The sequence below is a fragment of the Bos javanicus genome, chromosome 24, assembly GCF_032452875.1.
Source record: "Bos javanicus breed banteng chromosome 24, ARS-OSU_banteng_1.0, whole genome shotgun sequence".
Lineage (NCBI taxonomy): Eukaryota > Metazoa > Chordata > Mammalia > Artiodactyla > Bovidae > Bos > Bos javanicus.
This window is the reverse complement of record NC_083891.1, coordinates 60402669-60416696: the sequence shown is the minus strand read 5'-3', so window position 1 is coordinate 60416696 and position 14028 is coordinate 60402669.

Genomic DNA, 14028 nt, shown 5'->3' with positions numbered 1-14028 from the left:
GTTGCCATTCCCTTCTCCAGGGAATCTTCCTGACCCAGGGATAGAACCCAGGTCTCCACATGCAGGCGGATTCTTTACCTGCTGAGCCCGTAAAACAGAGGCGGCAGAGACGCTAAAGGGAACTGCCCTTCCCCGAGAGCCTCCAGACGCAGCCTCTGGGCTGAGCACCTTCCGCCCTCATCCTCACAGTGACCCTCTGAAGTAGACGCCATCAATTATCGCCACTTTAAATCAGAGGACACTGAGGCACAGATTTAAGAAGCTTGCTCAGGTCATAGACGGTTAGGTGGTACAAAACAGACCAGTACGTAACTCTGTTGATCTCAAAATCTGCCATAAACTTTCTATGGCAGTAGTCCAATTAATCACATGAACTCACAAAAAATCAAATGAACTCACCAAGTATTAAGAATTTACACGGTGAAAGGTAATTCTTTAGGATGCTCAAGGAGGCAGAGTATATTCACAAAAAATAACTGAAGTTGTTTATATTAATAAGCAATCCATACTATAGTATATAAATTAGATACAATAATGTATTTCCTGAGTAGAAAAATACAGGCACGGAATACCCTAAAAAAAAATAGCATCATTTCCATTCAGTGGGATTAGAGATGGTTTGATTTTCTTTTATAACATTTTCATGTTTTCAATTTTTCCATAATTATTTAGTTACAATATTGTTTCTGTTAAAAGAAAAACAATTAGAGAACAATCGTGCATGCTACGTCGCTTGTCCTGTCTGACTGTTTGCAACCGCATGGATCACAGCCTCCAGGCTCCTGTGTCCATGGGATTCTCCAGGCAAGATACTGGAGTGGGTTGCCATGTCCTCCTCCAGGGGATCCTTCTGATCCAGCGACTGAACCTGGGTCTCCTATGTCTCCTGCATTGGTAGGTGGGTTCTTTACCACCAGTGCCACCTGGGAAGCCCAGAGAACAATTTTATACTGCCACAGTTTCCACATGCCAATTGGAAACCGTGCAGATGCCAGCTGTCTTAGGTTCTGCCGCGTTTTTGTGAACCATTCAGCATCTCAGCTGTCCTGCAAAGCCAAATTTGGGGGTAAAAATTCTGTTTCTGGATGTCAGGGTCATCTCCACAGTTAACCTACTGGGGAAAGACGAGAGATGTGATCCTTCATCTTTTGGGGTGTGAAATAACAAAACTGCTTCTCCCTGTTGCCCTGTGGGGGCACCAAAGGCCAACTGGAGGCAGGTCACGCAAGGATGGCTGAAAGCACTCTCCTTGGCAGCACGTGGGAATGAGAGGGAGACGGGCACTAGGAACTCAGAGTCGCACATTGTTCAGTTGATGAGCGAAGACTGCCAGCATGGATCTGGGGTGAGTGGCTGATGACGGGAAACACGGGGAGGTGGGGTGGCATTGGGACTCGGTTCTCGTCGAGAAGGTAGGCTCTGAGAAATGTCCCAAGGTCAGGGGGCGGTGCTAGGGCAAACGGTTTCTGAGGGAAGTGGGGGGCTCTGGATGGATGCAAGGGCAGCAAGGTCGTCCAGCGTGCCCCTTCAAGGATGTGGAGGTGGTAACGCCCGCAGCCCTGTACCAGAGAAGCACCCGCTGCAGCTTAGTCCAGCAGGGAGGCAGTAAAGAGACTCTTGGCTGCAGCATTTTGAATGGACTCAGTTGCAACTGGTTTGGAGTTGAGGCTGCAAGAAGGAAGAAGGCTGCAGGGGGTTGTGATGTGAACTGCGGTTTCCATCGAACAGGGGATCTGAGGTGCTTGAGACGTTCCCTTCCCCTGCCAGTGTGATGCTGGCAAATGCCGGCAATGAGATGATCCTGGTCAAATAAAGGAGCTAAGGTTACTGTTAACACATCCATTCATCCACAAGCTCAGTTCTCCCACCCTCAGCTCCTGCTGCCCCCCAGTCCAAGGCAAGACTTGCCCTGGCTTCCCTTCCTCCCCCTCCTCCCTCTCCAGGTTCTGTTGTTCTGAGACCTTGCTTATTCTTCTCCAAGTCTGTCTGGCTATTAGTTTTAACCAAGTTTTGCATTTCCTTGGAACAACTCTGACTTTGAAAAAAGATAGTGAAAGGGATGGGACAGAGTTGAGAAACGGTGACGGGAAAACTGTCAGAATTTGGCAAAAGCCAGAACTTGGCGAGAGACAGGTGAGTTAAATGAGCTGGAGGTTTTCTGGTTAGACGATGAGCAGCCTGGGCCCTGGGTAACTCCACGGCGTCACCCACGGTTTTGCTTCTTACTGGGTTTCGACCTTGGTTAGGAGCACGCAGTGTTCATTCATAGGTACATGGACTCCCTGAGGTATGGTCCATGCGCACAAATGCTGGGAGATGACGGGGTTGGCCTTCCCAAGAGAAAACTTCCCCACGGAACTTTCCGTACAGATGGATGAATTTCTTATACACGCGCACACAAAGTGAAACACCTCAGTTTTACAGACGGCGATATTTTAGGGAATGAACGACAGCACTAATATTTATGAGGCTAGATTTGAAGCGCTGGTGTGTTCCCTGCTTTCCAGAGTCGGGCGTTCATTTCTGAAGTGGGCAGTGTGAAGAAGAGGTGTTGATGCTGCTGGAGCTCAGTGCTCGGCCACAGTGTGCTGTTTCCGCTGATGGACGGAGCTTGTCCACAGGACGGCCTGGAAGGTCTGCTTAGAAACAACGGCCCTTGTGGTCGCGGGTGGGAGGAGAAGCGTCCCACAGGACTGACCTTCCTCAGGCGCAGGCCACAGGGCGGTGAAGACAGGACTGTAGGAGCCCTAGAGATGGTCCCTCAATACACGGGCAGCCTTCCGGCCTCCGCTCTTCTCTGGGGCTCCCCCGTCACCCCCTCGCGGTCACGCGCGTCCTGGCCCGTCGCTGGAAGGCGCGGGTGTGGGGACGCAGCCCTCGTGGTCACGCGCGTCCTGGCCCGTCGCTGGAAGGCGCGGGTGTGGGGACGCAGCCCTCGTGGTCACGCGCGTCCTGGCCCGTCGCTGGAAGGCGCGGGTGTGGGGACGCAGCCCCTCGTGGTCACGCGCGTCCTGGCCCGTCGCTGGCAGGCGCGGGTGTGGGGACGCAGCCCCTCGCGGTCACGCGCGTCCTGGCCCGTCGCTGGAAGGCGCCGGTGTGGGGACGCAGCCCCTCGTGGTCACGCGCGTCCTGGCCCGTCGCTGGCAGGCGCGGGTGTGGGGACGCAGCCCCGAGTCGGCGCGGTGTCGGTGTTGCCTGCGCGGCTCAGAAGCTGCCCTCCGCGGGGCTGCGCTCGAGACCACACTGGTGTTGGTTTTCGCTCCTGGTCCTGCTTCCCGCACGGCTCACCGTCTCCCACAGGCGCCAGGCTGGTCTCCCGAGGCGCCTTCACAGAATCGCTCTCCTCGGGCCTGTTTGGGAACTCCGTCCTGAGGCGGCAGTGATCATCCGCAGCGGCGAGCCTCCAGAAGCAAGGGACAACCAGATGGTTAAGGGCCTCTAACACCACCATTTGACGCATTCTTGCCAGAAAATGTCAAACCAGAATCTCATGCAGCTTCTAGATCCAACTCTCAATGAAGAGGAGTACAGAAGACAGGAAGACACGATAAACACATGATACCATAGGGATGTGGTTGGAAAAATACAGGCTGAGGCAGACGCTGCAGGACAAATAATCTCATGCCCTAAATAAATAACAAGAAAAAATAAATATACAGCATCTCATGAGATAGAAATTTGAGCCCAATATATGATACAAGGGAGTAATTATTAATTTTTTGTAGTAGGATAAAATAGGACTTTTTGTAGTAGGATTTTAAAATTTATTATTAATGTTAGATTAATTTATTATTAATTTTAATTTTATTTTTATTTTATTAATAAAAATATATTATTAATTTTGTAGTCATTTTTAAAGAATCCTTATGTTTTAGAAGTACATTTTGAAACTTTTGTAGATGAAATGTTGTGAATTCTTCAAGAAGGAAAGCAGGTAAAAATTGCTGAAACAAAATCAACCATGAGTCAGTAACTATTGAATTTATTTACTATACTAATCGGTCTACTTTTGTATGTTTGAATGTTTCTGTGTTACGAAGTCTAAAATTTCCCCTTTTGTCAGATGATGTTGGAATGGCTATAGGCATTCTGATGATAAACATTTTAGAGATGGAGCTAAGATCAGGTTGAGTTGGAGATACCGTTAGTTCGGGTTTTGGGGGATATATTTATGTGTTTTTGTTGTAGTTTATTGTGTGTACAGTTGAGTTATTTCTATTCCTCTGGAGTAGGAATGGCTTTGAGAAATACTTCTAATGCCTGGTGTGCTGAGGTAACTGGCATCAAGACAAAAGGTTCTGCTTAGAAACTGAGTCACAGTCCCGGTGAGCCTTTGCTCTGGTATATAGCACCAGAAGTTCGTGGGAGTGAAAGAGAAACAAAGCTTCAAAAGCAGTCTGTGGAAAATTCTTATCATCAAATGTATAAAACAATATGCTCTTTCTGTGAAATTCAATTCTTTGATACCTTAACAAAATGGCAGTTCTCTCATCAGGAATATAGAAGAATGCAATAATAACATGTGCTGTATATTTTAAATTAAAAAAAAAAAGAATTGTTTGAAATCAAATTTAACAGATTAGATTGTGTTTGTGGAACTCAAATTTCTACCAGGACGGTAAACAGCATGGTAGTCTGTGTGTAAAGATACCAATTTTATGCATTTTATGCATAGAAATGAAAAATAATTTAAAAACTGATCAGTCATGCTAGAAAGAAGACTGTTTACTTTTCCATTTTCTCTCTAGAAAATAATAACAGAAGATAATTGTAATATGAAAAGTTGATCAAAAAGTATACAGCCAAAAAATGTATGGAAGAAAGTGTTATAGGGATGTAGGACCTTTCCAGGTGGTGCCGGGGTGAAGACCAGCCTCCTGGTGCAGGAGACATGAGACGCGGGTTCCGTCCCTGGATTGGGAAGGTCCCCTGGAGGAGGATATGGCAACCCTCTCCAGTGCTCTTGCCTGGAGAATGCCGTGGACAGAGGAGCCTGGTGGGCTGCAGCCCCCAAGGTCACAAAACAGCTGGACATGACTGCAGTGACTCAGCACACAGGCACACACATGTGCGCGGTGCCCTTGAGGGGCTCAGAGTCAGCAAGTGTATCATGCGAGAGCATCAGCAGTTAAATAATTTAAAATGCCATGTTATGGATGGTATCTGCCAGCTTTTAAAATGTTTAACTTGGAGGCGATCTCTTTCCACATTCTAAATGTATACTCATTTTATACTTTTGACTTGTAATTTTGCATTCTTTTGCTTTAAACTCCACCCTGCCCGCTGTATCAGCCTCAGAGGCTGCAGTCACCTCCCCTGCTTAGTCTCCTTCACCGACTCCTCCTCTGCTGAGTCCCAGACTAGACAACAGAGCTCTCTTGAATTCAGCCCCTTGAGGCGTCTGGCATTAGCTCTTGCACTCTTTATTGTCTTCCGCAGTGTACCTCGAGAGCCCCACTTGTCTGCCTCAGGGCCTTTGCACTTGCTCTCCCGTCTGCTGGGCTTGCTCTCCACCTCCCCCACCTCCTCTGTAGCCATAAGGCTTACTTCTTTGCCTGCCAGATGACACCTTCTCTGACTACTCTTTATTTTGGATCTGTTGGGTCTTGGTTGCGGCATGTGGGATCTTTGCTGCGTCATGCGGGTCTTTCCTTGGGGTGCACGGACCCTCTCTAGTTGCGGCAGGCAGGCTCCTGAGCTCGCGGGCTTCCGTAGCTGACGTGTGCGGGCTCAGTTGCTCTAGTAGCACGCAGGATCTTAGTTCCTTAGTTCGACCAGAGATGGAACCCGCGTCCCCTCCCTTAACCACTGGGCCACCAGGGCAGTCCTTCTGCCTCTCCTCTCCTTTCGGAACGCCAGCCCTGCCACCTCACTCGCTTGCATGGCACGACCTTTTCCCCTGCTTACCGTCTCCATGGCGCCTAGTAAATTCTGACATGTATATTCTTGCCTGGTTGTTTAATTGTCTACTCTCCCTTGTTAAAATGTAAGCTCTGTGAAGTCAGGGATATCTGTTGTTTTTTTTTTTCATTGTTGTATCCCTGACACCTAGCAAAGGCTATGACACATAAAGGATGCTGAATAGCATTTGTTGAAGGGATAAATTGTCCAGGAATGCCAAGTTAGTTTTATACTACAAACATTTGACTCCTTTAAAAGGTCAAGCACTGAGTTCTAAGAAGCAATCACCCCACTCCTTCCTTAGGTTCATTAATATTCTCTGGAGAAAGCATGCTTTTGCACTTTTCCAGATGTCACCCTGGTCAGCAACTGAAGCACATCTCGCGTTCACTTGTGATGTAAACCATGGAACTGTCGTGCATTCCGGAACAGGAGACTGCCTCTGCATCTCTGTGTTTTCCACATCCCTGTACTTTCAGCTGGAAGGGAAGGATCAAGTGGGAGCGTGGCCGCCTTTCCAGGGCTTTTCCAGCAGCCTTTGATGCCAGCTGTGTGTCAGACAAGCATCGTCCCTCTCCCTCAGCCCCCAGCTGTGTGTCTCTGTCTCCTGATTCTTCCCCTCCCCAGTCACTTCCCTTCACAGCAACCATTTCAAAATTAAACGTGAATTCTAAAACAAATGAAGCAAAGGCAGGAAGGGGGAAATGAATCACAAGCATATGGGAGCAGTTTTGTTTGAAAGCACGATCGGCATTCTTTGCAAACAAGCTGTGGCCGTCTGTGGCGGGGTGGGCGTAGAAGGAGTTTTAAACACAGAAGTGGTAAACCGTGGTAGGCTGAGTTATAAAGGGAAAGCTCACTAATGACTGGTTTGATAGTAAGAAGGGATACTTTGAATGAAGTCTCTCCATGAAGACAAGATACTTTCATGTCTTTTTACAAAATGAATAGATTGCCAAGAGGTAGTGTGTGATGAGAAAATTTTTACCATGGATTAGCAGAGAAGCTAAGACAACTGGTTGGAACTTGTTTCTTAGCTGAAACCAATAAATTCAAATCTAGTGGTGTACCAACAGAAGATATTTTTAGAATCAGATCTGTGGTCTTATGTACTCATCCTGAAGGAAGACAGGGAAGAGATGGAAGGGGTGTGTGTGTGTGCGTGCACGCACGCGCATATCTGTGTGTCCCTTTTATTGACTGATTCACTTAACATATGTTTTCTGGGTTCTGATCATGCACAGTGCTCAAGGCCTGGATATTTGATTGTGAGCAAAAATCCTGAGTATTAGCTGGTAAGCAGAAATCAATCATCACAGTTCCTGCCTTCATGGAACTTCCTGTTGGGGAGGAACACAGACAGTTATCAAACTGCACACAAATCAGTGAAAAACAACAACCGTGGTTTGTACTCTCAAGGAGGAGCCGGGGACGGGATGCCTGACCAGATGGGGGTCAGGAAAGGCTTCCCCGAGGTGATGCTGGGCTCGCAGCTGGGAGGTGAGACTTAAAAGAGAGGGCAAGGTGGTGCCCAGGGCAGGGGCCACACATGCAGTGGGCCCAGAACTGGCAGAGTCGCAGAATATTGGAGCATTGCAAGCAATGAAGCATTGCGTCTGGAGCTTGATGGTGAGAAGTCAAGAGGGAGGACAAAGAAGGGGCATGACTACCCAGTGCTGCGCAGACCGCGTTAAGGACTTTGGTCTTACTCTTAAGGGGAAGCCATTGCAAAGGGGGATGGGACAGCTGATCAAGGGCACATCCCTGTGTGCCCTCTGTGGTGCTGGCTTGCAGAGAATGGGCTGTGGAGGCAGAAGTGATAAAGACTGGTTATGCTGGACCAAGTCTTCATTTGACAAATGTTGTGAATGACGTTGTGAATGTATGAATGACCTAGAACCAAGCCCTGTTCTAGGTCCTAGGATACAAGATGCATGAGAAATTTACGACTCTCCCCTCATAAGGCTTACCGGCTAGGATGCAGCATGCATTGCAGAGAGACTCACAGGAAGAAATAGTAAATTACAATTGACATAATGCAACCAGAGAGCAGAGTAGGGTGCTCTGAGATCAAAGAGCAAGGGTCCTTTGGAGGAAGTGGTGGGGAAACCTCAGGGAACGGTTCCTCTAAGTACCTTTGCCGAGCCCTTGGTATTCTCTGGGGGTTGGTTCCAGGACCCCCCACAGATACCAAAATCCATGCGGGTGCGTAATCCCCTGATATAAAATGGCATAGTGTATGCATACACTATGCACACCCTCTCAAAACCTTAAATCATCTCTATTTGTATGACTGACTTCCAATACCCAATACAATCTAAATGCTATGTAAATACTTGGCCATGTGCAGTTTCCTTTTGGGAACTTTCTGGATTTTTTTTTTCTTTCCTGAATACTTTTGATCTATGACTGACTGAATCTGAGAATGTGGAACCCTTGGATATGGAGGGGCAACTGTATTTAGTGGTAAGATGATTGGAAAGTTACTGGGAATTTCAATTAATCTTTTATTTTCTACCCCTAATCCCTCTTTGATTAGGTGACCTTAACTTCAGAGGCTTTCTCCCTCTGAATATAAATTTCAGTGAGTGGGTATTTAGGCAGCAGTGTTTCTGGCAGAATTGTAAAAGCCTTCTCTTCTGAGTGCATGCCTGTGAGACATACGTGGTAGTAAATGAAACCATAAACTATCAGATCGTTGGGCAGCTCTGATTTCATTCTGTCTCTACATAATTCACCAGGAGGGTAGGAGTATTGATATTTCTAAATTAACACCCTTTTTCTTACTAAACCAATTACTTCCAACATGTTACAGTTCATCACCTCGAACTATTTTTTCTCCAATCAGTTCAAGACAGAAAATCCATATGCAGTTTATCAGTGTGTGATGCTGTTTGCATCTCTGCTGTCACCAGTTTGGATTTTCATCATTCCTTGGACTCCTAGCCCGATCTCTTCATGAATTAATGTGTTTGTGTGAAAACAAGCCCCAATTCTTATTTATGTATGTAGCCTAGAAACCAGCTAGAGCAGACTCCCCAGAAACTCTGGGTGTGGTTGGTTGTTCCTCAAGATAAAAAACTCAGTATTGTTCTTCTGAATTGACCTAGCCCTTTACTGAATCACTTAACCCCATGCTTTTAGTAAGTTTTGTAAGTTTAATATACTTGATTATTCCGATTGAATTCCATCCCAATCACTTGGTATGTATCACAAGTTATTTGAGTTCCTTGAGTTTCCTTTTTGCTTCAGTAGGGCAGGAATAAGTGTATCTGTTTTGCCAATTCAGGGTTTCCTCGGTGACTCCGTGGTAAAGAATTCATCTGCCAATGCAAGAGGCTCGGTTTCAATCCCTTCTAACCCCAGGGGCCAGGAAGGTCCCCTGGAGAAGGGAAAGGCTACCCACTGCAGCATTCTTTTCTGAGAAATCCCATGGACAGAGGAGTCGGGCAGGCTACAGTCTACGGGGTCATAAAAGAGTCAGACACAACCTAGTCCACAGCCTGCTTTGTAAACTCTGAATGGATATTTACGTGTTAGATGTGATTTATTCCATGTGGGGGGAGTTGCATCATAGATGCCAGTTCTTCACAAGCTCCTGAACCTATGCCCTTCGCCGTGCGACTTAGCAAGTCTCGTTCTAAAGAGGGAGGGGTGTCTCCTTGCCTCCTGGCTTTTGTGCGGGTATGTTATCCTGTTGGCCAATAGAACGAGGCAAGGGAAATGGCGTGCGGTTCGAAGCTGAGGACTAGGAAGCTGGTGTGTTTCTGCTCGCTCTCGCATGCTCTGCCAGCTGCTGTGAGGACACGTCTGCGGTTCCGGGCGGAGGATGGGCGGGGTGTGGAGTGGAGCCCCTCCAGACCAGCTGCCCAGACCAGCTGACTCCCAGGGGCGTGGGCAAGTCCAACCCTGGTCAGCAGAGCACCCAGCCACCCCATGTGCACTAAACAAAAGTGTATTGTTGGCAGCACAGAGGCTTAGCTGTAGTCTGTTGTGCGGAATTATTGTAATAATAGATGACTGATGTATCATTCATCAACCATATCCCTATCCAGCTAATTAAACATCCGTTGGTTCACTAAGACCATGGTATCTTGCAGGTACAAAGACAAGAAGTTTCAGTTCTGAGGGAACTTTTTCTTCTTTCCTTATGCTTCTTTATGCTTTTCCTCTCTTGGCCCAATGCTGCTGCTGCTGCTAAGTCGCTTCAGTCGTGTCCGACTCTGTGCAACCCCATAGACGGCAGCCCACCAGACTCCTCTGTCCCTGGGATTCTCTAGGCAAGAACACTGGAGTGGGTTGCCATTGCCTTCTCCAATGCATGCCGGCATGCTGAGTCGCTTCAGTCATGTCTGACTCTGTGCGACTCCATGAACAGCAGCCCACCAGGCTCCTCTGTCCAAGGGCTTCTCTAGGCAAGAATACTGGAGTGGGTTGCCATTGCCTTCTCCGAATCATTCAGCTACTTATTAGTAAAGCAATCGGTGAAATATCTGATGGTAAACTCATCGTCCTATTCCCGGTGTCCGTCAAAGGCCCGCTGATCAGCAATCCCCTTCTCTCTGCTTCCGCCAACCTTCTTTGTCTTCTTTCCAGAGTCCTCAAAAAAGTCTCCATCAGAAGTAGTCTTAGCACTGGGTGCTGGGAGTAAAGAGATTTCAGGTGACTTCTGATGGAGACTTGGCCCAATATTCAAGAGTAAATACGAAATTTTCTGTCCTATACCCCAAGTTAAATAAAAGGCTCTCAAAATAGAAATCTAACAAACAGTGTTTTGGTAAAAATGTTTAGTTCTAAGCGATATGAAGATGAGAAATCTGTTAGGATTCTTTATTGTTTAATTGGTCTGTTAGGATTCTTTATTATCTAACTAACTTTATTGTCTAATTTATAGATTAGATTGATCTCTAAGTATATGCAAAAAGCAGAAACAGTCCATGAAATTTCACTATGAGCCTCACAGTCACCCGGCTTTGGGAGACTCTTAGACAATTCTAAACTAAGAGTTCAATATAGCACACACATTGAATATATAGCACGTATAAGGCATAGAATAGGGAGACTTGGTTTCAATCCCTGGATTGCAAAGAGCCCCTAGAGAAGGAAATGGCTACCTGCTCCAGGATGCTTGCCTGGAGAATCCCATGGACAGAGAAGCCTGGTGGGCTACCGTCCATAGGGTCACAAAGAGTCAGACATGCCTGCGTGAATTTCACACACACACACATGAGGTCCTGAGGAAATGGAAATAAAGAAGACATAGTCGCTCCCTCTTAATGAGCCGGTAAGGGAAGTAAAGTACTCATGATGCTGAATCTCGTGAGTCTGTGACATGAAGTTTTTTGTACTTTTTCACATGATAAAGTCAGTGTAGTAGGCATAGTTTAGTTGTTAGTATTTTTCTTTCTTTGTGGTTGGTAGAATAATGATACAGATTACAACTGATAGCAGCTTAGGCCCAAGAAAATGCAGAAGTAAGAGCAGTATATCTACCAGGTCATAGGATCAAAAGGCAAGGGGATTACTTCTCTCTGACGATTTAGGGGAAGATTTCATGGGTGAAGAAGCATTTATATAAGATGCCAAAAATAGGTAGAATTTTAATAAAACAAAATGTGCTGCAATAAAGACCACCGTAGGTCCACTGGCTTCTCAGATTTTTTTTTTATCACCAAACCACACTGTTATCACCTATCTCCTCCTCAAGCCATGTTGCTTTCAAAAAGATTTTGTCATTATAACTAAATTTGCATTTTTCAAGAGGCACTTCTGAATCTAATAGCAAAAGCCATGTATTATTGGTAATCAGAATTTCTAATCAGACAAGATAATCAATATTCCCATACTGGTTTTTTTTTTTGGCCAAAAGCCAAAACACTAAATATTTTAGTCTAAGAAGTTATTATTTCAGGTTAACTCTTTAATTTCTATTAAGAATTTTGAAATATTGACAAGCATTAATCCTGGACGGTAACATCATTCTACTTGAAAAGTGCATCATAAGAAAATATGTAGACATAGGCCCCGCGGGCAGTGGTTCTTAATACGGTTTGCCTGGTGCTTTGGACAAATGAGGGGAAATGAAGGGAGATGAGGCAGGAGTGCGAAAGGACCAGCTCACGGAGAGTCTGGAGTGTCATACTTGGGAAGTTTAGGCTTTCACTGAACCAGCACTGAAGAAACCGTTAGATTTAATAAGAACGACTCAGAGTATGAAGCGGGCTAGCTTACCAAAAAAGAAAGGAAAAAAGGAGAACTCATATATATACACACACACACACCATAGGCAAAAGAAGCAAAACCTGGTGACTGAATTTCCACCGAAAGACAGACATGCCACGGCTTGTACGCTCCTTCACAGCAGCAGGGCAGCAGCAAGCCAAGTGCGGAAGGCATGTGTCAGCCTCATCGCCCATCCCCTATGTCTTACATGAAAGCCCCAGACAAGGTTATGTAACAGCAAGAGCTTGAATTTCTGAGTCAGACCACCTAGATTCATGTTCTGGCTCTGCTGTCGATATATCTGTGTCTGTGACCTTGTTCAAGTTACTAGAGCATTGACCTTTGGTTTTCTTATTTACCTACAGGGAAAATGGGCTTCCCTGGAGGCTCAAACGTTAAGAATCTGCCTGTAATGTGGGAGGCCTGGGTTCCATCCCTGGGTCAGGAAGATCCCCTGAAGAAGGAAATGGCAACCCACTCCAGTATTCTGGCCTGGAAAATCCCATGGACAGAGGAGCCTGGAGGGCTACAGTCCATGGGGTTGCAAAGAGTTGGACATGACTGATGACTAAGCACAGCACAATGGGGAAAAGATGTAATATTATCAATATTAGAAGATATTTGTAAGGATGACAGATTTTTTTTAAGTTGCTTTGTGCATAGTTAGCAGAATTTAATACTTATTTTCTTTTGGATTGACTTGGAAATCCAAATGTCAAGAGACTTTGTGGTAGCAGAGAACAATAAATTCAGTCTTCTCTCTTTTCATTATCTCCTAAGATGCCAAACTGGCTGGTGATCAAGACCCCAAGGAGAAAGCATATGCTCCAGACACAGCTTTGTCTTGGCAGTGGTCTGCCTTTGACTTGACAGGGAATGGGAAGTGACGGCTGCGTCTAGTGTGGGGATTCCAGGAGGGTGGTTTTCCTGGAGGACTTTAACTGGAAGCCCACGCTTTGAAAATAGGTATCATTGCTGCAAATACTTGAGAGTAGAGTTAGAGGAAGCAGCTTGCAGAAGAAAGTCCTGAAATTCCTGGACAGGGTGGAAAATGGGAAGTCAGAAGTCAGGAGCTCAACATTCTGTCGATGAGACTATGGCTGCCATCAACAGTGCTGTTCTCCAGGTTTTCTTTCTTTTTAAAAATTTTTATTTTACATTGAAGCATGGCTCAATAGCTAAAGAATATGCCTGCAATGCAGGAGACACAGGAAATGTGCGTTCAGTCCCTGGGTGGGGAAGATCCTTTGGTGAAGGAAATGGCAACCCACTCCGCTATTCTTGCCTGGAAAATCCCATGGACAGAGGAGCTTGCTGGGCTACAGTCCATGGGGTTACAAACAGTCGGATATGACTGAGTGACTAAGCACAACAAATTTTCAGTGTATTGTAAATATTTAAAAATACTGTAAGCTGATTTACAATATTGTGTTCATTTCAGGTGTACAGCAAAGCGATTCCATTATGCATACACATATATCCATCCTTTTTCAGATTATTTTCTCATATAGGGTATTACAGAATACTGAGTAGCATTCCCTGTGCTATACAGTAGGTCCTTATTGATTATCTATTTTATACATAGTGGTGTATTCAGGTTTTGTTAGTAATTCCTTTTAATCAGCCATATCTGAAATAAGGACTGCAGAAAATATTTGTCTCATGAGCATGCTTAAAAATATGCTGAATAATAATAATTAAACCTGATCTTGGTCATGCATTTTTGGAGTGTTCAAACTGGTTTCATATTTATAATTTCACGTTTTTCAGAGTGACCTTTTGAGGAAAGTAGGGCATTTTTATTCCCCTTTTCCAAATGAGGAATCTGAAACGTCAAAAGGCACAGGGAGCATTCCTAATGCTCATGCTTAATAAGTGGAAAGGACCCCTATGTTTTGACTTCCA